The following is a 22,414-nucleotide window of genomic DNA, read 5'->3' on the forward strand; positions in this document are numbered from 1 at the left end:
ATGTATGTGTGTTTGTGGGGTGGGTTATATCATAAATTATTATACAAGATTAATGTAAGAGATTCATTATATCAAAATTTAATCACAAGATTAAAAAATGTGTTTTTATAACATAATTGTGGTGCCACCAGATATTAAAATTTTTGACATAAATGTACCAGGCTATTTTTTAAATAGGTCACTTAGGAATATTATGATAAATTCATTTACTTAATCAATATAAGGGATCATAACATGATACTCTTCGGCTTGCCCCATCTCATTAAAAATAAAATGGTTTAATGCAATGCTTCAGTCTCTGAAGCATACTTGGGATAGGGCTCAGTTTCAACAAAAATTAATTTAATTTAGATTAATTGTTTTTGTGAAAGTGTACCAAGCGTTTGAACTCTGTGTATATGTCTATTTACATGGGCAGTAGTATCAGACCAGGTTAGTTGATTTAAAATATATCAACTGTTTGTTGATAAACATTTCTAATTATTTAGGCTCTACTTTATATTTTATTTCAAGCAGTATAGGATACACATATTTCCTTTCCTTATCCTGAGTTACTGTATTGGTAGTGTTAGTGGAACTTAAATTTTTTTATCATTTGCAAGAACTAAATTAACGTGTGTGAGAAGACACAACTGGAAACAAAAAGCAATTAAAAACAATAAAAAAACAAAGACTAAGATATAGCCATCTCTGTGATGAAGAAAAAATATAGTAGTCTCCCCTTACCTGAGGGGATGTGTTGCAAGGCCCCCAGTGGATCCCAAAACCAGAGATAGTAGTAAACTCCATATATACTATGCTTTTCCTATATATGCATACTGTGATAAAGTTTAATTTATAAATAAGACGCATTAAGAGATTAACAAGAACTAACAATGAACTAGAACAATTATAACAATGTACTGCAACAGAAGTAATGTGAATGTGGTTTCTTTCTCAAAGTATCTTATTGAACTGTATTCACCCTCTTCTTCTGATAATGTGAAATGATAAAATACCTACGTGTTGAGATGAAGTGAGGTGAATGATGTAGGCATCGTGATCCACTGTTAGTCTACTACTGACCTTCTGACCTGCAAAAGGGGGATCATCTGCTTCCAGCTGTGGTTGACCGCAGGTAACTGAAACTGCAGAAAACAAAACCACGGATAATAGGGGACAACTGTAACATCATTTTAGCGTCCAAACTACAATCACCACTCTAATTGCACTGGAATGTTCTAGCAATCCTTAGCCAAATGGAATTTTTTTAAATGACTCTTGGATGAACTTAATTTCATTTTTTTAAAACTGAAAAATCAAAACAAATTATTTTCAGTATTTTTCCCCTTAGATTTTCCCATAACTTACATTTTATAACAATACTAACACAAAATTTCTTCATATTGAGTGTGACAGAAACTGAGAATCGCCTACGCAGTTGCCATCTTTCCCTTCTTCTTCACTAGCAGAACTTGAGTGTTGTGTCCTACTGAAAAACTGCTTCCCAGCTGCCCTTGCTGATAAAAATGGTCAATTAAATATAAAGGGAATTTATTGAATGGGAAATCCCTTGCTGCCTTCCTTCTTATTTCTCATTCTGCCTTGAACTTAGTGGTGAAGCTTGGATTCCCAGAAACCACTTGGGTTATAAGGAACCCTTGGGTTGAAAATTATGTGCTAACTAAAAGAAAACAAATCTTAAAAAGGGTAGAGTACCTGATAATAGTGAACTTATCTCATCAACCTTGGGCTACCTGTAACTGAATTTGTTTTATGTTAAAGCTCTGAAAACTTTGTTTAAGCCAGTGTAATTTCTGGTCTCTATCTCTAACAGCCAAATGAAATTCCTAACATATTCAGTTTTACAAAACCCTAATAACCTAGTCTCAAAAATCAAATACAACCAATGATGAAAAGCAACTTGAGAATTATATAAACTATGCACATTTTTGAATTTTTTTACAAATGATGAAACTGAAGTATATTAAAGTTTAAAAAATAAAAATAATTTTAAATAAAATCTAAAATATCTAAATTATCTCAAGAAAAAGCTGAAAATTAAACAGACCAGAAATATTAAAAAGATGGGAAAATTTATCCAAAAAATCCCTCCAAGGAAAATGTAGGGCTCAGAAATATTTATAGAGAAGTTTCCTCAAGTTTTCAGTAAACAGAGCTTTAGCTACTGAACTTAGACTGAAGGTCCTGTAGTCAGGTTGAACCTACCTATCAAAGGTTATCAAAGTAAGGGAATAAGTAGAGTTGCCCTTTCCTAAAACAAAGCCAACTTCAAATTCACTCATTACTGGTTTCCCATAGCAAACATGTTCTATTGACTCGTCAAAGAAGATATTGTGAAAATAGCAACCCAGACACTACTATAAATTGAATCTAGTTGTATTAGGGTCAAAGACATTTTACTGCAGACAACAAAGAACCTAACAAGTCTTAAGTCTATTAAGATTTTTGTTTGTTTGTTGTTGTTCTGTTTTTCTCATTTAGGAAATTCAGAAGGCAAATAGTCCAGAACTGGTACCATCAAGGTAACTCAACTCACTCTGTTTATGATATGGATTTTGTCCTTATGGTTACAAACATTAGGCATCTTGTTATATATCACAGGCAGACAGAAGAAAAAGGACAACGCCCATGGCGTCATGCCACCTGAGTTTGCATAGTTTACAAAGCTTTCCCAGAACCCCTATGAAGTGACTTCTGCCTATCTCAACTTACATTCTATGCCCACACCCTTATTGCAAGCAGGTGGGAAAGTGAGTGTCTGACTTTTTATAGTTTTTATGATTGGAGGTTTCTCCTACCAAACAGGAACTAGGAGTTCACAGAATGGTTAGGCAACCATCAGTGTATGCCATGTTTGCCAATTATCTTCTGTTGAATTAATAATGGAAAAGCTTTCTTTCAATTTGTGGCCACACTTTTAGATTCCTCCCTTGCTCAGCTTCTTGTTGGCATTGCCATTTCTTTTTGTTCATAGAACTAGCAGCCTTGTCAGAGGGAAAAGAGAAGCCCTTTTAAATGAACAGGCTTTCATTCATGAACCTCACTACTCTCATTTTTCTCGGAAGGGGAAAATGTGGGCATATGAAATGGGGCAACATTAATCTGTGCAGCTGAATGAGGCTTCACTGAGGGGTCTCTACAAGAGAAGAGAGAAAAAAAGTTTCCTCTCTACGGTATCCATAAATAGAGCTCTGTTCTCAACTCTTGTTTTGAGTGAAGAGTAATGTTTTGAAAAGTAGAATTTGTGGTTATTCTCCAATAACTGCCAATCCTGTCTCCTTAGAAAAGTTCTGTTAAAACGATGTTTGAGCCAGTCACGTAGCCCATCTGACAACATCTCCATAAGCTCCTCATGAAAAAGAAGGATTCTGGGATTAGACAAGGCAGACAGAACCCTCCTCTGCCCTGTACCTTAGAAAGGGTGTTCTCAACACTATGTTAGTCTAGAGGAGGAAAATGAAACATTTAAGTATCTTTGACATTGAAAAGCCACTAAAAATGAATTAAATTATACTGGTAATAACTCACGTTTACGTAGCATTTTATGTGTGTCAAAATCTTTTTAACCGCATTATCTCCCATTTGATAGAGCAGCCGTCGATACTTAAAGTTACTTGCCTAAAGGAGCACAGAAATGTAGTACAGTTCCCTAATAACAGAGCACCAAGATTCCCATTTACCTTCCTTCCCTCTAAATCTGACCTTACCAGAAGAAACCATCCTGCCTTAGCTGTGACTGAGGGGGACTCCCGCTGTAGGCCTCATGGTCACTCTGCGGCTAGGCTAGCCCAGAGCCAGAACCCTGACATTTGCAGGCCCCTCGTCTGCCAGAAGACTCCTCCCCACTCCCTGAGACCGCAGAGTAGGGGAGGACATCCTCTCTACTGATGACTCTGCCACTTTGGTGTAACCTTATCAGCATTGGAGTATCATTTTATTTATTTTTTTTAAAGATTTTATTTATTTATTTGAGACAGAGAGAATGAGAGACAGAAAGCATGAGAGGGAGGAGGGTCAGAGGGAGAAGCAGACTCCCTGCCAAGCAGGGAGCCTGATGCGGGACTCGATCCAGGGACTCCAGGATCATGACCTGAGCCGAAGGCAGTCGCTTAACCAACTGAGCCACCCAGGTGCCCCTGGAGTATCATTTTAAAGTTGGAAAATAAAACCATCACCATATACACACATAAATTATACAGTATTTTTTTCTTCTTCGGGAACCATTACAACTGTGATCCATGTAAAATGAAAAATTCTCATTTATGATTACTATCAAGTCATTTACTTTCCATGCCACACTCAATCACAGCAGAGTTTTAAAATATTAGAAGATAAAGATACATAAATCTGAGTTGCTCCAAGCTAATGCATTTGTTATACATTTCAAGATGGTCCTTTTGGCATGGAGCCATACCTAAGTCCTTAGTTCCGATCTGACTAGGGTGGTTATATCAAAGTGCATCAAAATTTTGCCCTAAATTACATTTTCTAGAAACAATCAATGTTTTAAGAAATATCTCAAAACTCCCAAAGTATGTAGACCAGTAAAAATAAACCTTTTTTTTTTTTTCCCCAATGTAGAACCTTGGAAATAAACTGAGCCCCACTCCTAATCTGTGCCAAGGCATTTGGTCTGTATCCAACTTAGGTATATTCAAGGTAGCTTTTCTATAAGCTGTGAAAATTTAAAGAAAGTATTAGTTGCCAGAAAGGTCAGAAAAAATATATGAACTACATTTCTCTCAAAGTTTTATTTAAGTAGAAGATATGCTCAATAATTTTTTCTGTTTTAATTTTGCTACATTTAACTACTCAGTATATAGATATAGCCCTAGCTCTACTTCTCTGTGACAAGGTTAGAACATTTTTTTTTAAAGATTTTATTTATTTATTTGAGAAACAAAGAATGAGAGAGAGAGAGCACATGAGAGAGGGGAGGGTCAGAGGGAGAAGCAGACTCCCTGCTGAGCAGGGAGCCCCCATGCGGGACTCCATCCCGGGACTCCAGGATCATGACCTGAGCCGAAGGCAGTCGCTTAACCAAGTGAGCCACCCAGGTGCCCTAGAACAATTTTTTAGAACAGTTTGCTCTCCTGTAAATCGCTAAAAATTGCAAGGCCCATACTATTGTAACTTGAAGCAGATCGATAATTTTAATAATAGAACAAAATGTTTTCTTAGTTCAACAAATATCCTAGTGTTTATATGATTAATAAAGTTTTATTTAAGAGATGTGCTCATTAACAACTATAAAAAGTTGATTTTTATCATATGCATTGCAATTTAAAATGCTTTATACATATAACAACTCATCTAATCCTCACAAATTTGAATTAGTTGGTCTAGATGAGAGTTTTTTCTTATATGACCTCTCAGATTAAACGCTCACTTTAGGAAATCCTGAGTTCCCATGTATTAGTGATGCATTAATCGTACAGTGAGGTTTGTCAACTGATGAGCATCGTGTACGAATGTAGATACTATAATAATAACGGTAATTACTATTATTTATTGAGTTCTTTTTAAGTGACACAGTGCTTTTTACATGTATTAACTCATTTAATTATCTTAGAAATCTGATGGAGTAGAATTTAGTATCCTCATTTAACTTACAATGAAGTCTAGGCTCAAAGAGCATGGTGATTTCCCCAAGGTCACAGTTATAAAGGGGCAAACGAATTCAGTCCCAAATCCTTTTATACTAAAACTTATGCTTTTTTTCATTTCACCCTGCTCCCTCTAATTTTAGAGCATAAACCAGTCCCCATTTAGAAAAACATGCTTTCAAATTAAATGAAATAGGAGATAAGATGCAATGAACAGCTTGAGAATAAAATCATACATAACTTGAGAATAACCTCATAATTCACAAAACAAGTTTGCATCTGTTATTCTAATGTACCGCCTGTCTTATAATAGCATATTTTCATAATCTATTCATGCTGCTACATTATTTTTCTCAACATAAATCCAATGTATACCTCTTTTACTTAGTGAATGTTTTCTAGTAAACCTGACAGAAAGTTCCCTGCTAGCTGACACTGATTGGTAACAGACAATCAGAAAATCTCACGCTGCCAACAGGTTTTAGAAGGTTTGTCCCTCGTTTAAGAGTAGTGCCTCATTCCAGCTAGAAAAGACGCATTTCAGAAAACTCTGAAAAAGACACACAGTAACTTGACATATAGCAGGTCCTCAATGAGGAGAGTAGGTGTAAATGCACGGATGATGGACATTAGTATTTGACATTTCAGCTGGGCCAGCGGGGAGGAATTTCAGCATTCTGCAAGTCACACTGTCCTGGGTTGGGTGCTCTGGACAGAGACTCTGAGACGGATTTCCTGAAAGGAAGTTTGTTGGGAACTGCTCTCAGAAGCAGCACCGGGGAGAGAGTGACCAAAGCAGGATGGAGCAGAGGGAGAAGTGCAATACAGTTGCAGCAGAGAGCAGAGCCAACCCACCAGGGAGCTCTGGAGCCCGGAGGGTCTTCCAAAGACGTCCGCATTGAGGCAATGGGTCCGTGCTTTTGAACTCATCAGTCAGTCATTGGCTTAGCTGTGATCACCTGGCAGCCAAAGGTCCCAGCGGCTGGCAGAGCGAGCGCTTCATTCACAAAGAAAGAATCTGTACAGAACACCACTGCATCCACCACACACAGTCACCTTTCTTATGGGCAGAAGAGAAGTGTTCTTTCACCACATTCCATAAAATAAGAATTGCCATTTTTTTAATCTACTCTGTGCTTTGCAACATACATAAATTATTGTTTTATCTAATCATCACAACAACACCAAGTGGTATATTCTTCTCAATCCCATTTTAGAGATGAGGAAAAAGAGATTCAGACATATTAGATAACTTGTCTGTGATCAGACAATAAACTTTTCCCCTTCCACAGCAGGCTGCCATCCTTTTGTGTTGGCTAAAGTGATAAGGCTTTATGGGAGGTCAGTTCTTCACTCTGATGAGAGCATGATTGCCAAAATGAGGTGACTTCCAAGAAGCAAGCATCTTTTCTTAAATTGCCTGTCTTGTGTTATAATACCTGTCCCTGACACATTCCTTGACAAGCACGCAGGACACATGATTTAGGTTAATTTCTTGATATTTTTCTTTTCAATTAAAAAGAAAAAGATGAGATTTTTCTTTCCAAAGTTAATTCTCTTTTACGACTTAAATAAATCACTAAGGAATAGCATATCAGGACATATTTTCTGAAATTTCTTTGTTTCCATTAATTGAGGCCAGAAACGCAATATTTTTCAGATGTAATACTGAAGTCAAAACAACAGAAATGTCACCGGCTGGGGTGCTTTTGATTTGTTCCACAAGAAACGTGTAGATATTAAAAGTTAGTTCATTATAAATCATATAAAGATAACCAAGAAAAAATATTTTGTATTGGAAGAAAACATCTTGCATATGAATAAAAGCAGAAATTAACAGACCACTTATATGCAACTGTTTCAAAGGCATAATCATTTCTTCATCACCAAGAAAATATCTAGGAAAAGATGTTAACTCTAAGAAGTGTTTTGAACAAATTGAACATGAAGTTATTTGAGATGAATAATTTGAGATGAACACATTGACCACTTGCATCAGAATTTCCCTCTTCTGTTCCTGGAAAGCATACAAAGCACCATGGAAAATAAAGATAGCACGCACACACAAACTCCATTTTCAGTGAAATCAGGAAAAAGAAATATCCACCAAATCCAAAATATACATAAGGCTCCCAGAAAGATCTAAAAACTGGAAAGAGCCATGCACACAATGTCATGGGGAGCATCCAAGGGCCTGAGCAGTAGCAGATTTCCCAAAGCAGCACTCACATCCTGAAGAGGAAGGACCATGCTAAAGTCCTTGTCCACCACAACTCCTGTGGGATCTGCCGAGATCAAACAGAACTGAGATTGAGCAGGTGGAGGTTTTGGTGGGAGGTGAGGAGAGAAGCCAGCAGCCAATCTCAGAACTGACTAACAATTACTCATTGAGAGTGAGGGGCCAACCTTGGACTCAGAGGGCATGTGCCTTGATTGCAGCAGTGATGAGGGGAAGAGGGGGAACATGGCTGGTGGCAGAGATTCTTCCGGATGTGGTTTGGTTGGAGGAGACAAAGGAAGCCAGCTGGCCCAGAGGAATACAGGGAGGCACCATATGAAGAAAAGAGTCCATCTCAGTAGCAACAAAAGAGGGAACTTATAATTACAAGGTCTGGAAACTACTTTTTTTCCCCCAGGCTGAAAGAATATCTTGGAACTGGTTCTTCCAAGAAAACTCATCTTTCTTACCATAAAAAAAAATAAAATGGAGATAACACAGAACCAATAAAAGGTGGGCATTTGGGAGTGGGGAATAAGCATAAAATACATCTTCAGGCAAAAAAAAAAACAGAAAAAGTATTATAATTCAGAAGATGGAAACTGTCATAAACATTTTAACATGAACTAATATAATATAATTAATATATAATATTAAATTGTAACCAATATGAAGGAAGACTATAAAGCAGAAACACAAAACTCAAAAGCAATTTTCCTCTGCGGCGCCTGGGTGGCTCAGTTGGTTAAGCGACTGCCTTCGGCTCAGGTCATGATCCTGGAGTCCCGGGATCGAGTCCCGCATCGGGCTCCCTGCTTGGCAGGGAGTCTGCTTCTCCCTCTGACCCTCCTCCCTCTCATGCTCTCTGTCTCTCATTGTCTCTCTCGCAAATAAATAAATAAAATATTAAAAAAAAAAAAGCAATTTTCCTCTACTAGGAAAATGGTGGTAGCTTCATTCTGAGTTGTCCTACTGGTTTGCCTAGGGGCAAACCAAAGAGAAAGATAAAAACCTGAAGGACATACTTACTAAAACAGAGAGACAGAGAAAACTCACCAATTTCAAGCTATATGTGTGTATAGCAGTTGGCAGTTGCGACTAATGGGCCAGGCAAAACATGTTCTGGAGACTCTGAGCTGCTGCCTGTGGCAAAGAAGACAACCATGAAATTATCTGGTAATGACAGACACCTTGCTCATGCTGCCAAAATACCCGACTAAAAGGTGCCCCATCCTGAGAAGGAAGGTCTCAGTACAGGCTGCCTTGAATCGGTCTTGAGCCTTGGCAGAAGCAGAGTTTACAGGCATGGAAGGGAGGCTGCAGACAGAGGTGACAGATCTAGGAAGCACCAGCAAGATCACTTTTGAGGTGTAGTGTATTCCTGTGGAAACGGGACCCATGTTCCTGGTGAGAAACCTGAGAAAACCCAGGGACAGAAGCAAAAGTCATCCAGAACCAGGTTAATTTCTGAGAATCAGAGGAGGTGTGCTGACCCAGAAGTGCTCCATCAGTATGGATGGGGGGTAGCGTTTGAATCACAAAGTTTGAAAAGTTACTCTGGCCTCATTTTTACATGCTTCAGTGAACTCTAGCTAGTGGTCTGGGAAGATCCAACTCGTTCCAATGTGAGTAACAACAAAAGAAATAAACACAGCATCCATACAAAACTACAGGACTTTCCCCCCTTCTGCTCTTGGAAAGCATACAAAACGACATGGAAAATAAAGAAAGCACATACACACAAACTCCATTTTCAATGAAATAAAGAGAAAGAAAAATCCACCAAATCCAAAATATACATAAGGCTCCCAGAAAGATCTGAGAAATGGCTAAAGCCACACAAACAATGCTGTGGGAAGGGTCAAAGGGCCTGAGGAGTAGCAGATTTCACAAAGTGTCACCCTTATCCTAAAGAGGAAGCACAATGACAGAGTTCTTTAGATTTTATAATTAAAAGATAAAATACTCTGGGGATACAGTCAAGTTGGTGGAGGAGTAGGAGACCTTAGTTTCATCTGGTCCCAAGAACTTAGCTAGATAGCTATCAAATCATTCTGAACACCTGCAAACTCAACCAGAGATCTAAGAAAAGAACAGCTGCAACTCTACAAATAGAAAAGCAACCACTTTCTGCAAGCATTATTTACAATAGCCGAATGATGGAAGCAGCACAAGTGTCCATCGACGGATGAATTGATAAAGAAGATGTGGTATATATACACACAGTGGAATATTACTCAGCTGTGAAAAAAGAAAGAAATCTTGCCATTTGGAGCAACATGGATGGAGCTAGAGGATATAATGCTAAGTGAAATAAGTCAGTCAGAGAAAAGACAAACACTGTATCATTTCACGCATATGTGGAATTTAAGAAACAAAACAAATGAACAAAGAAAGTAAGAGAAAAACAAATAGACTTACATATAGAGAACAAACAGATGGTTACTAGAAGGGAAGTGGGTCGGGGGATAGGTGAAGGTAATTAAGAGTACACTTATCGTGATAAACACGGAATAATGTATAGAATTGCTGAATTACTATATTATATACCTGAAACTAAAAAAAAAAATAAAATAAAATAAAAGATAAAATACTCTGGCAGATGAACCAGTGCTGACTGATTATTTTTCTGCTTTATAAGGAGAGTGAGAGACTCACAAATGATGCCTGTAGAGGTGGGGTCCGCAGTTCTCCTACTAACTAGCTGTGAAATGTTGCTGTAGCATATTGACTTTCCTGTGCTTTGGAATTTCTATCTTTTATGTGAACAAATTTGGAATCTGATGTGCCAGTGAGATGAAAATTAACAATCAGCTGCTTAGGTTTAGGATGAGAAAGGCCATATATACAGTGACACAACAAATGCATCAGGGGCCCAGACACTAACTCTTTCTTGTCCCATCTATGTGACTCTAAGTTGTTAGAGAAATCATTTTAATTTCTTGCTTCTGTTTTCTCTTTCTAAATTGTGAAGAAATAAACAATAAAATGCTTTTTATCCTTTTCTGTAAATTTTATTGTTATTGCTGCTGAAAAGGTTGGGTTACATTGTTTATTCAGCAAATATTTACTTAACACCTACTATATGCCAGGAACTGTTCTAGTGAATAACCAAAGTCCCTATTCTTGTAGATCTTACATTTTAGCTGGAGCTAGTAAAGCGCAAACAAATAACATTATAAACAAATTCTATGGTATGTTACAAGGTAAGAAGTATTTATTTTCTTTTTTTATTCAAATATAATTAATCTATATGAGTGTTATATGAGCTTCAACAATGCTATAATGATTCAACAGTGCTATACATTACTCAGTGCTCATCAAGATAAGTGCACTCTTAATTGCATTCACCTATTTCACCCATCCCCCCACATCTTCACTCTGGTAACCACCAGTTTGTTCTCTGTATTTAAGAGTCTGGTTTGTTGTTGTTGTTTCTTTGTCTCTTTTGTTTTGTTTTGTTTCTTAAATTCCACATGTAAGTGAAATCATATGGTATTTGTCTTTCTCTGACTGATTTATTTCACTTAGATTTATACCCTCTAAGTCCATCTGCATTGTTGCAAATAGCAAGATCTCATTCTTTTTTATTACTGAGTAATAGTCCATAATACTTACATATGCACCACATCTTTATCCATTTATTTATGAATGGACACTTGGGTTGCTTCCCTATCTTGGTCATTGTAAATAATGGTGCAATAAACATAAGGGTTCATATATCTTTTCAAATTAGTGTTTTCATTTTCTTTGGGTAAATATCAGTAGTGGAATTACTGGATCATATGGTAATTCTATTTTTAAGTTTTTGAGACATCTCCATACTGTTATCCACAGTGGCTACACGAATTTGCATTCCCACCAACAGTGTGCAAAGGTTACTTTTTCTCCACATCCTCACCAACAAGGTGAGAAGTCCTATGGAAAAACAGAGCAGAGTAAGGAAGTGTAGGAAGTGCTGGGGGTGGGGGGACTATTCTGGGTGGTTTTTTTGTTTTGTTTTGTTTAGATTTTATTTATTTATTTGTCAGAGAGACAGAGAAAGAGAGAGAGCATGCAAGGTCACAAACAGGTGGAGCGGCAGGCAGTGGGAGAAGGAAGCTCCCCTCTGAGCAGACAGCCAGACATGGGACTCGATCCCAGGACCCTGAGATCATGACCCAGGCCAAAGACAGATGCCCAACCAACTGAGTGACCCGGGTGTCCGGGAACTTTTCTGTTTTTAAAAGCAATTTGGGGTAAGCTTCATTATTAGATATGATTAGATAAAAATGAATCATACTTTTTAAAATGGAACACTTTTACCTTTTGAGATTCTCTAAAATAATTTTCAAAGCCTCCAAATTAACTTTCTTTTTTAAAAAATTGAATTAATTATTGATTTCATAGTTATTTTGCTCTCCAAAGTATCAACCCATCATTTTCGCTATCTCTTATTTTTACTATACCAATATATTGATTCAGATTTTAAGTATCTTTGTTCTTTTTATTTTTTCTCCTTAGATAGGTTTTTTGTTCTTTTTCTAGCCTCTTGTGCTAAAAGTTTTGTTTCTTTATTTTTATTATTTCTCATTTAATAAAATAAGCTTTTAAGACTATGAACTTTTATCTGAGTAATTTTGGTTATAGCTAATAAATTTTGATAAAGAATGTACTAATTATTCTTATTCTGTATTTTGTAATTACAATTTTAATTTTTTATTGTGCCCAAGAGTCATTTAGAGAGAGTTTCTTTAATTGCCAAGACTTTGTGTTTATACTTTAGTTGTTAATTTCTGGTTTATTGTATTATGGTCAGCAAAAGAGTTCTGGACCATTTTCTATTTTATTCTTATTGAACTTTTGCTCTTAATACACAGTAAAATTTTGTAAGTGATACCTGGAAACTTAAAATAACACATTCCTGTCAGTAGGAAGTAGACATCTATGTATGGATATATACTATTGTATTTATGTTTATGTGAATTTATTTCATATCTCCAAGAACTGGTTTAGTATTTATTAAATACTCTGGTGTTCTTTTAATGTGTATTCTATTTTTGATCAATAAAAAGACTCTCTTTCACCTGTTTATAAAAAAATAAGTTAGCAAAGAAATGGCAAGACAACTAGTGGAAATGAAATGTGTTAACAGAACTCAGACATACAAAAAAATAGACCAACACACACAGACACACACACACACACACACTTATATAAAGACAAAACTGAAAGAAGCAAAAAGAGACTAAACACTAGGAAATACAATAGAGATATTGAGAAAGAAATAAAATGGTAATTTTTTTAAATGTTTAACGTACTGAAGATAAAATAATTGAAATATGCACAATCAAAAGAGAGCCAAAATTCACATAATTTGAATTCCCTAAGGAAAACAAAATCAGCTTATGTAAATGAAAACACTCAAATACACAACCTAACCTATCACTTAAAGGAGTTAGAGAAAGAACCGCAAATAAAGCCTAAACCCAGCAGGAGAAGAGAATAAATAAAGATTAGAGCAGAAATCAGTGAAATAGAAACCAAAAGAACAGTAGAACAGATCAATGAAACTAGGAACTGGTTCTTTGAAAGAATTAATAAGATTGATAAACCCCTGGCCAGACTTATCAAAAAGAAAAGAGAAATGACCCAAATAAATAAAATCATGAATGAAAGAGATCACAACCAACACCACAGAAATACAAACAATTCTAAGAACATATTATGAGCAACTGTATGCTAACAAATTAGGCAATCTGGAAGACATGGATGCATTCCCAGAGCATATAACTCCCAAAACTGAAACAGGAAGAAATAGAAAACCTGAACAGAACCATAACCAGCAAAGAAATTGAAGCAGTAATCAAAAATCTCCCAATGAACAAGAGTCCAGGGCTGAATGGCTTCCCAGGGGAATTCCACCAAATATTTCAAGAATGAATACCTGTTCTTCTGAAGCTGTTTCAAAAAATAGAAATGGAAGGCAAACTTCCAAACTCTTTCTGAGGCCAGCATTACCTTGATCCCAAAACCAGACAAAGACCCCACCAAAAAGGAGAATTACAGACCAGTATACATGCTGAACATGGATGCAAAAATTCTCACCAAAATACTAGCCAATAAGATCCAATAGTACATTAAAAGGATTACTCACCACAACCAAGTGAGATTTATTCCTGGGCTGCAAGGCTGGTTGAACATCTGCAAATCAATCAATGTGATACACTACATAAATAAAAGAAAGGAGAAGAGCCATATGATCTTCTCAATACATGCAGAAAAAGCATTTGACAAAGTACAACATCCTTTTTGATTAAAACTCTTCACAGTGTAGGGACAGAGGGAACATAGCTCAATATCACAAAAGCCACATACAAAAAGCCCACAGGGAATATCACTCTCAATGGGGAAAAACTGAGGGATTCTCCCCTAAGGTCAGGAACATGGCAAGGATGTCCACTATCACCACTGTTGTTCAACATAGTACTGGAACTCCTAGCCTCAGCAATCAGACAACAAAAAGAAAAAAAAGGCATCCGAATCAGCAAAGAAGAAGTCAAACTTTCACTCTTTGCAGATGACATGATGCTCTATGTGGAAAGCCCAAAAGACTCCACCCCAAAATTGCTAGAATTTATACAGGAATTCAGCAACGTGGCAGGATAAAAAATCAATGAACAGAAATCAGCTGCATTTCTATACACTAACAATGAGACAGAAGAAAGAGAAATTAAGGAGTCGATCCCATGACAATTTCACCCAAAACCATAAGATACTTAGGAATAAACCTAACCAAAGAGGCAAAGGATCTGTACTCAGAAAACTATAGAATATGAAAGAAATTGAGGAAGACACAGTTATACAGAAAAATATTCCATGCCCATGGATTGGAAGAACAAATATTGTTAAAATGTCTATGCTAATTAGAGCAATCTATACATTCAATGTAATCCCCATCATAATACCATCAACTTTTTCCACAGAGCTGGAACAAATAATCCTAAGATTTGTATGGAACCGGAAAAGACCCTGAATAGCCAGACGAATGTTGAAAAAGAAAACCAAACCTGGTGACATCACAATTCTGGACTTCAAGCTCTATTACAAAGCTGTAATCATCAAGACAGTATGGTACTGACAGAAAAACAGACATATAGATAAATGGAACAGAATAGAAAACCCCGATATGGACCCTCAACTCTGTGGTCAACTAATCTTTGACAAAGCAGGAAAGAATATCCAATGGAAAAAAGACAGTCTCTTCAACAAATGGTGTTGGGAAAATTGGACAGCCACATGCAGAAGAATGAAACTGGACCATTTCCTTCCACTATACACCAAAATAGACTCAAAACGGATGAAAGACCTAAATGTGATACAGGAATCCATCAAAATCCTAGAGGAAAACACAGGCGGCAACCTCTTTGACCCCAGCTGCAGCAACTTCTTGCAAGACACGTCTCCAAAGCAAGGGAAACAAAGGCAAAAATGAACTATTGAGACTTCATCAAGATAAAAAGCTTTTGCACAGCAAAGGAAACAGTTGACAAAACCAAAAGACAACTGACAGAATGGGAGAAGGTATCTGTAAATGTTTTACCAGATAAAGGACTAGTATCCAAAATCTATAAGAACTTATCAAACTCTACACCCAAAAAATGAAGAAACCAGTCAAGAAATGGACAGAAGACATGAACAGACATTTCTTCAAAGAAGACATCCAAATGGCCAACAGACACATGAAAAAACGCTCCATATCACTGGGTATCAGGGATATACAAATCAAAGCTACCATGAGATACCACCTCACACCAGTCAGAATGGCTAAAATTAACAAGTCAGGAAATGACAGATATTGGCAAGGATGAGGAGAAAGGGAACCCTCTTACATAGTTGATGGGAATGCAAGCTGGTGTAGCTACTCTGGGAAACAGTATGGAGGTTCCCAAAAAAGTTTGAAAATAGAGCTACTCTACAATCCAGCAATTTACCCCAAAGATACAAATGTATTTACCCCAAAGATACAAAGGTAGTGATCCGAAGGGGTACGTGCACTCCGATGTTTACAGTGGCAATGTCCACAATAACCAAACTATGGAAAGAGCCCAGATGTCCTTCGATAGATGAATGGATAAAGAAGATGTGTTTTATATATATACAATGGAATACTAGTCAGCCATCAAAAAAAAAAATGAAATCTTGCCATTTGCAATAACATGGATGGAACTGGAGGGTCTTATGCTAAGCGAAATAAGTCAATCAAAGAAAGACAATTATCATATGATTTCACTCATATGTGGAATTTAAGAAACAAAACAGAGGATCACAGGGGAAGAGAGGAAAAAATAAAAGAGATGAAATCAGGGAGGGAGACAAACCATAAAAGACTCTTAATCGTAGGAAACAAACTAAGGGTTGTTGTGGCGGGGAGATGGGTAAGTGGGTGATGGACATTAAGGAAGGCACGTGATTTAATGAGCACTGGGTATTATATAAGACTGGTGAATCGCTGCCCTATACCTCTGAAACTAATAATACATTATATGTTAGTTAATTGAATTTAAATTAAAGAAAATTCAAATACAAAAACAAAAAAAGAAAGAGCATATAAATATCCAGTGCTGCTTTTATTAGCTTCACATAGATTTCACATGTGTGTAAAGACAATACAATCAAAAGTTTCAACAAGCCCATTATACTATGAAGTGCAAATTGCATGTACAATAAAGAGAAAGAACATTTTAAAAATAAAATAAAAAAGAATAGTAGCATACTTAAGAGCAAGAAAGGTAAGCACTAAGAATAAGCCTTCTATTATACTATTGACTAAAGTTGACTGATGGAAGAAAGGAAGGGAAGAGAGAGAGAGAAAGGTAGTAAACTTCCTAATTATAAAAAGAATTACAAAAACAAACAATAAATTAAACAGTCCATAAAGAAAAAGTTATTTAAGAAAAAAACATAAAAAGAGAAAATATTACATGATGGAATTAAAACTCAATATATGTGAATTAACTGTAAATGAGCCTAACTCACCTATTAAAAAAATCAGATTTGATCGTACTCCAAACACCAAGTCTAGGATGTATATAAGAGACACACAGAGTTAGGGATAGGCAACTGTAAAAAAAACAAACAAAAATTAATATTACTATCTCAATATCAAACTACATGAATTTTAAAGATTTTTTTTTTATTTGAGACAGAGAGAATGAGAGAGAAAGAGCACATGAGAGGGGGGAGGGTCAGAGGCAGAAGCAGGCTCCCTGCCAAGCAGGGAGCCCGATGCGGGACTCGATCCAGGGACTCCAGGATCATGACCTGAGCCAAAGGCAGTCGCTTAACCAACTGAGCCACCCAGGCGCCCAAACTACATGAATTTTAACACAAAAATATTAAATGTGGCACAAAGAGTAATATAATTAATAAGATCAATCTAATTGATGTATATCAATTAGTAAAGTGAGAATATACCTTCCTATTCAAATGCCCAATAGAATATTGACAATCATGACTACTGAGAAGGCTATAGAATATGATCAAGAAGGTAGGTCTGACTTATACATACAAACTCAGGCCAAAGGAAGAAAACATTAATCAATACTTTACAAGTTTACATACATGATCTCTAGAATTGAATTTTAAAATTAGACATGCCAAGGTACAGAACCAAATAACTTAAAAACAAAAGAAAAAATCAAATAGTAACAGATTCAAAGATGATTGAGATATTGGAGTTACTAGATATGGGCTGTGAATAACTAAGATTAATGTATTTGAGGATGGATGAAAAGTGAAGAATTCTACCATAGAATTGGAATCTATATAGAAAATCCAATAAAAATTACGGAAATTAAAAATATTATCATTGAGGGACGCCTGGGTGGCTCAGTCGGTTAAGGGTCTGCCTTCAGCTCAGGTCATGATCCCAGTGTCCTGGGATTGAGTCCCACATTGGGCTCCCTGCTCAGCGGGAAGCTTGCTTCTCCTTCCTGCACTCCCCCGCTTGTGTTCCCTCTCGCTGTCTCTCTCTCTCTCTGTCAAATAAATAAATCTAAAATCTTTTTAAAAAATATATTATCATTGAAATTAAAAATTCAATTGATGGATTTTTTTTTTTTTTTTTTTTTTTTTAAAGATTTTATTTATTTATTTGAGAGAGAGAGAGAGCATGAGAAGGGGGAGGGTCAGAGGGAGAAGCAGACTCCCTGCCGAGCAGGGAGCCCGATGCGGGACTCGATCCCGGGACTCCAGGATCATGACCTGAGCCGAAGGCAGTCGCTTAACCAACTGAGCCACCCAGGCGCCCTCAATTGATGGATTTAAAACCAGATTAGACATGATAGAAATTAGGATTACTATAGTTTTAAGATGGAAAATACTGACATATAACAAATGGAGAAAATCTTTGGAGTCCCAGAAGTAGAGATTATGATGTAGAAGCAATAAAGAATGAGAGCCAAGGGGTGCCTGGTTAGGTCAGTCAATTAAGCAACCAACTCTTGATTTCAGCTAAGGTCACCATCTAAGGGTCCTGAGATCAAGTCCCAGGTCAGGCTCTGACACTCAGTGCTGAGTCTGCTTGAGATTCTTTGTCTCCTTCTGTCCCTCCTCCCACTCTCTCTCTCTCTTAAAAAATAATATGAGAGCCAAGAATTTTCTAAAATTGATGAAAGGCATCAAGCCAAACTTTCAAGAATTTTTTTTCTTCAAGCAGAAAAAAACAACAACAAAAAAGAAAGGAAAGAAGGAAGAAAAAGAAACAAAACAAAACACCATAACTAGCCACAAGCTTTGAGAGATGGAATAGTGATGTCTGGAAGGAAGCATGAGGGAAATGTCTGAGATGCTGTTTATATTCTATCTCTTGACCCAGATGGTGGTTATACAGGTATTTTCACTGTGTTAAAAAAATCATAAAGTTCGGGTGCCTGGGTGGCTCAGTTGGTTAAGCGACTGCCTTTGGCTCAGGTCATGATCCTGGAGTCCCGGGATCGAGTCCCGCATCGGGCTCCCTGCTTGGCAGGGAGTCTGCTTCTCCCTCTGACCCTCCTCCCTCTCATGCTCTCTGTCTCTCATTCTCTCTGTCTCAAATAAATAAATAAAATCTTAAAAAAAAAAATCATAAAGTTCAAGATTTGTGTTTTTTTTTTTTTTTAAAGATTTATTTATTTGAGAGAGGGTAGGGAGGGGCAGAGGGAGAAGGAGAGAGAGAATCTCAAGCAAACTCCCCACTGCTCACGAAGTCCCATGAGGGGCTCGATCTCACCACCCTGAGATCACAACCTGAGTCAAAATCAAGAGTCAGATGCTTCTTAACTGACTGTGCCACCCTGGTGCCCCTAAGATTTGTGCATTTTACAGTACATATGCTACACTTCAATTTAAAAGTTTTTAAAAGTTTAAAAAGATAAATTTTTGTCTCTTGTTTAGCAAGCTACTGTTCTCCCTACACTGTGAACCTCATAGAAGGAGGGAGAGTGAGTAACACTTCACAAGAAACAGGATGCAACTATTATATAGGGTTTGAAAAGTAGAATATTTCCCTTCTTGCTTTGCAGATTTTAGGAAAAAAAGAAAGACAGGAGTAGGAGGGAATGAATACAATGCATATCCTTGTGTGCATCCTCTTTTAATTGAGCTCAAAGAGGGAATGTCCAGTAAAATATAGTAAACTACGTTTAGAGAGACCAAGACCACTGGAAAGATTAGATGCTGCTGGGGCATCTCTCCCTGTCATGTTTGGGCAGCTTAAACCCTTTAGGAGAGGATCCCCTCCCGTGATTAATATTAACACGGTGGAGGATAATTGTACTGCACTGTTGGTGGAAGATGTCCAGATAAATGACCTGCGTGAGACAGCGCTCCAGGCTTCCTGTGCAGGAGACGCAGAAGTTGCCAGGAGCACCAGCGGGGAAGTGGTTATGGGGGCAGTGAGGGAAGCAGAGGATGTGTTCCAGCAGACTAAGCAGAGGTCTCATGTCACAACAAAGTGGCTGCTGTGTGTTGGGATTTACTGTTCAGGGCACCAGCTTCTGTGGGAGGTGCCAATAGTCACTCCCAAAAGTCAGAAGGCCTCAGTGGCATCAGCCATACCTGAATATTTACTAATACAAAAGTCAGAACCCAAATCAGCCACTCCTCAACAGAAATTGGGGGACAGGCAAAGAGCTGAGGACTCCTCCTGCCCTTTCACTGTAACGGCAAAATAGTTCCAATGTGAAAAGGGGGAGGAGGTTGGGTGCAACCATAAAAGACTAAGCATTTCCCTTAGGACCTTATCTGAGACTTTACCTAAGGATTGAGCATCACCTAAGATTTACCATTTACCTATGACTGAACAGTCTTAAAGAGCTAAATAAGTTTTAGTAAAGAATTGAACTTTAAATAGACTAAATCTTTAAACAGAGACACTATGAACTGACACATTTAAAAAGATCAGATCTCATAGGAAATAAAAATAACTACACATATTTTTTGGTGCATGAGGGCACAGGGCATCAATTCATGGCCCCACTACATCAAAGAAGCCAATTAAATAGCATATACCATTTCATACCTTCTAAAGCAACAAAAATCTAAAATAATGATAATTCTAAATGCTAGTAAAGTTATGGTAACATTATTGTATTTGTACAGTGCTGACAGAATAATTAGAACATAATTTGGCAATAAAATGCATGAATTACAAGGAGACTCATGAATTATAAGTAATCTATGGTACTATGTTCTTTCTAAGGAGGTATTTTGTGAAAATCCATTGAAGCTTTATTTACAAAATAATAATAAAAATAATAATAATAATAAAAGAGTAAAATGACCGACAGAAAATAATTTAATAAATTCTGGTGTATCAACTCCATGAAATATTAGATATCCATTAGGATGTATAATTATTAAAAACTGCAATGGTATATGTAATTACTTAGGAGAAAGACAAAATATAAAATTATATATTAAGCTTCCAACTATATAAAAATTCCTTATGCATTTGAATAAAATCCAGAATAACAATGGAAAAAAATTGTGTAACCATGGAGAGTGAGAACATAAAAGATGGTTTATTTTCTCTTTTAAAAAAGCATTTTTGCAATTCTAATATTATTTTGCAATTTTACATTCACAGTAAGAGCCAGTCACCTTTATTGGAAATCAGGCTCTGACTTTATGACTGGGTTCCTCTAAATTGCTGCCCTCTTTGCAAAAACAGCAAAGTAGAAAAGTTATGAGCCCTGCAGCCTTATTATTTGGGTCTGATTCTGGGCTTCTCTACTCACTAGCCATGAGACCTCAGGCAAGTTCTTTAACCTCTCTTTGCCCCAATTTTTCATCTATAAAGCAGGATTATAATAATAACAACCTAACAGTGTGGTGGAGAGGATTAGATAACTTTTATATTAAAGCACTTTATATTTTTATATTAAAGCACTTTAGAAAAAGTCTCAGCAATTAGAATTCTGAGAGAGTTAATTGTTGTTATTATGTTCTTGTTGTTGTTTTGCTTTGCTGGATGATGTGAACAATACATCATGGTTCCTGAACAAAGCATGTGACAAATACTAAATGATTTTTGAATTGAATTAGCTTCACAATCTAATGCAAGAGTCTCAGTACATCTGTCTTTTTGTTTTGATTCTTTTTGTCTATTTGCAGCATAGTTAATGTGTATGATCTCTTCTGTTGGTATTGAATGGGTAATTTTAGTAGCAAACAAATTGAGTTATTAAGTTAGAATGTTCTTTCTTCTTAGCAGTGTCTTAAAAGCAAAATAAATACTGAGTCCGTGCAGCTGACTGATGACGTTCAGACAAAATGTTCTAAGTATCTGAATTTGCCACTTTTCAACACGTGTTGTGGGTGTTGTCATGATGCAAACAGATGTGGTATGTTTTACTTTCATCTGTATCAGCTACATTTGCCAAACTCTCATAATCAGTGGTCTCTGAGTTTCCCGCAGAAGCATGTAAGACCATAATCAATCATTTCATGCTAAACCATGAGATTTTATAGGCTCTTTCACTCTCCAATCATCCTACAGGTGTACAGAAATAAAATCCTATGGATATTCTTTTCTTTCCAAGTTCTTTTCTTCGTAATACACTATTTGAGTGAGATAAAATGAATACTTCAGAAAACAATTATTTGAATTAAAAATAACCAAAATAGGGGTGTCTGGGTGGCTTAGTTGGTTGAGCAGCCGGCTCTTGATTTCGGCTCAGGTCATGATCTCAGTCAGAGTCATGGGATGAAGCCCGGCACCAGGCTCCAGGCTCAGCGGGGAGTCTGCATGAGATTCTCTTTCCCTATCCCTCTGCCCCTCCCCACCACTGCTCTCTCTCTCTCTCTCTAAAATAAATAAATAAATCCTTAAAGAAGAATAATAATATTAATTATATTAATAATATTAATAATAAATATTTCTTCTCTTTCCTTCCTTCACTTAACCATAACTCACTTCTACCTTTATGTATCTCTCTTGCAAGTTTTTCCTCATATATGTTCTCGTTTAGAGTCGGAGAACTTGGATGGGTGAGTTATCTGTGTTGACTTTTGCCATCGACCCTGGATGAAATGGGACTCCCTCAGTGAAGACACAGTAACACAA

This window comes from Mirounga angustirostris, unplaced genomic scaffold (assembly GCF_029215605.1).
Source record: "Mirounga angustirostris isolate CCGP_5_RB_7025 unplaced genomic scaffold, mMirAng1.0.hap1 SCAF_8, whole genome shotgun sequence".
NCBI lineage: Eukaryota > Metazoa > Chordata > Mammalia > Carnivora > Phocidae > Mirounga > Mirounga angustirostris.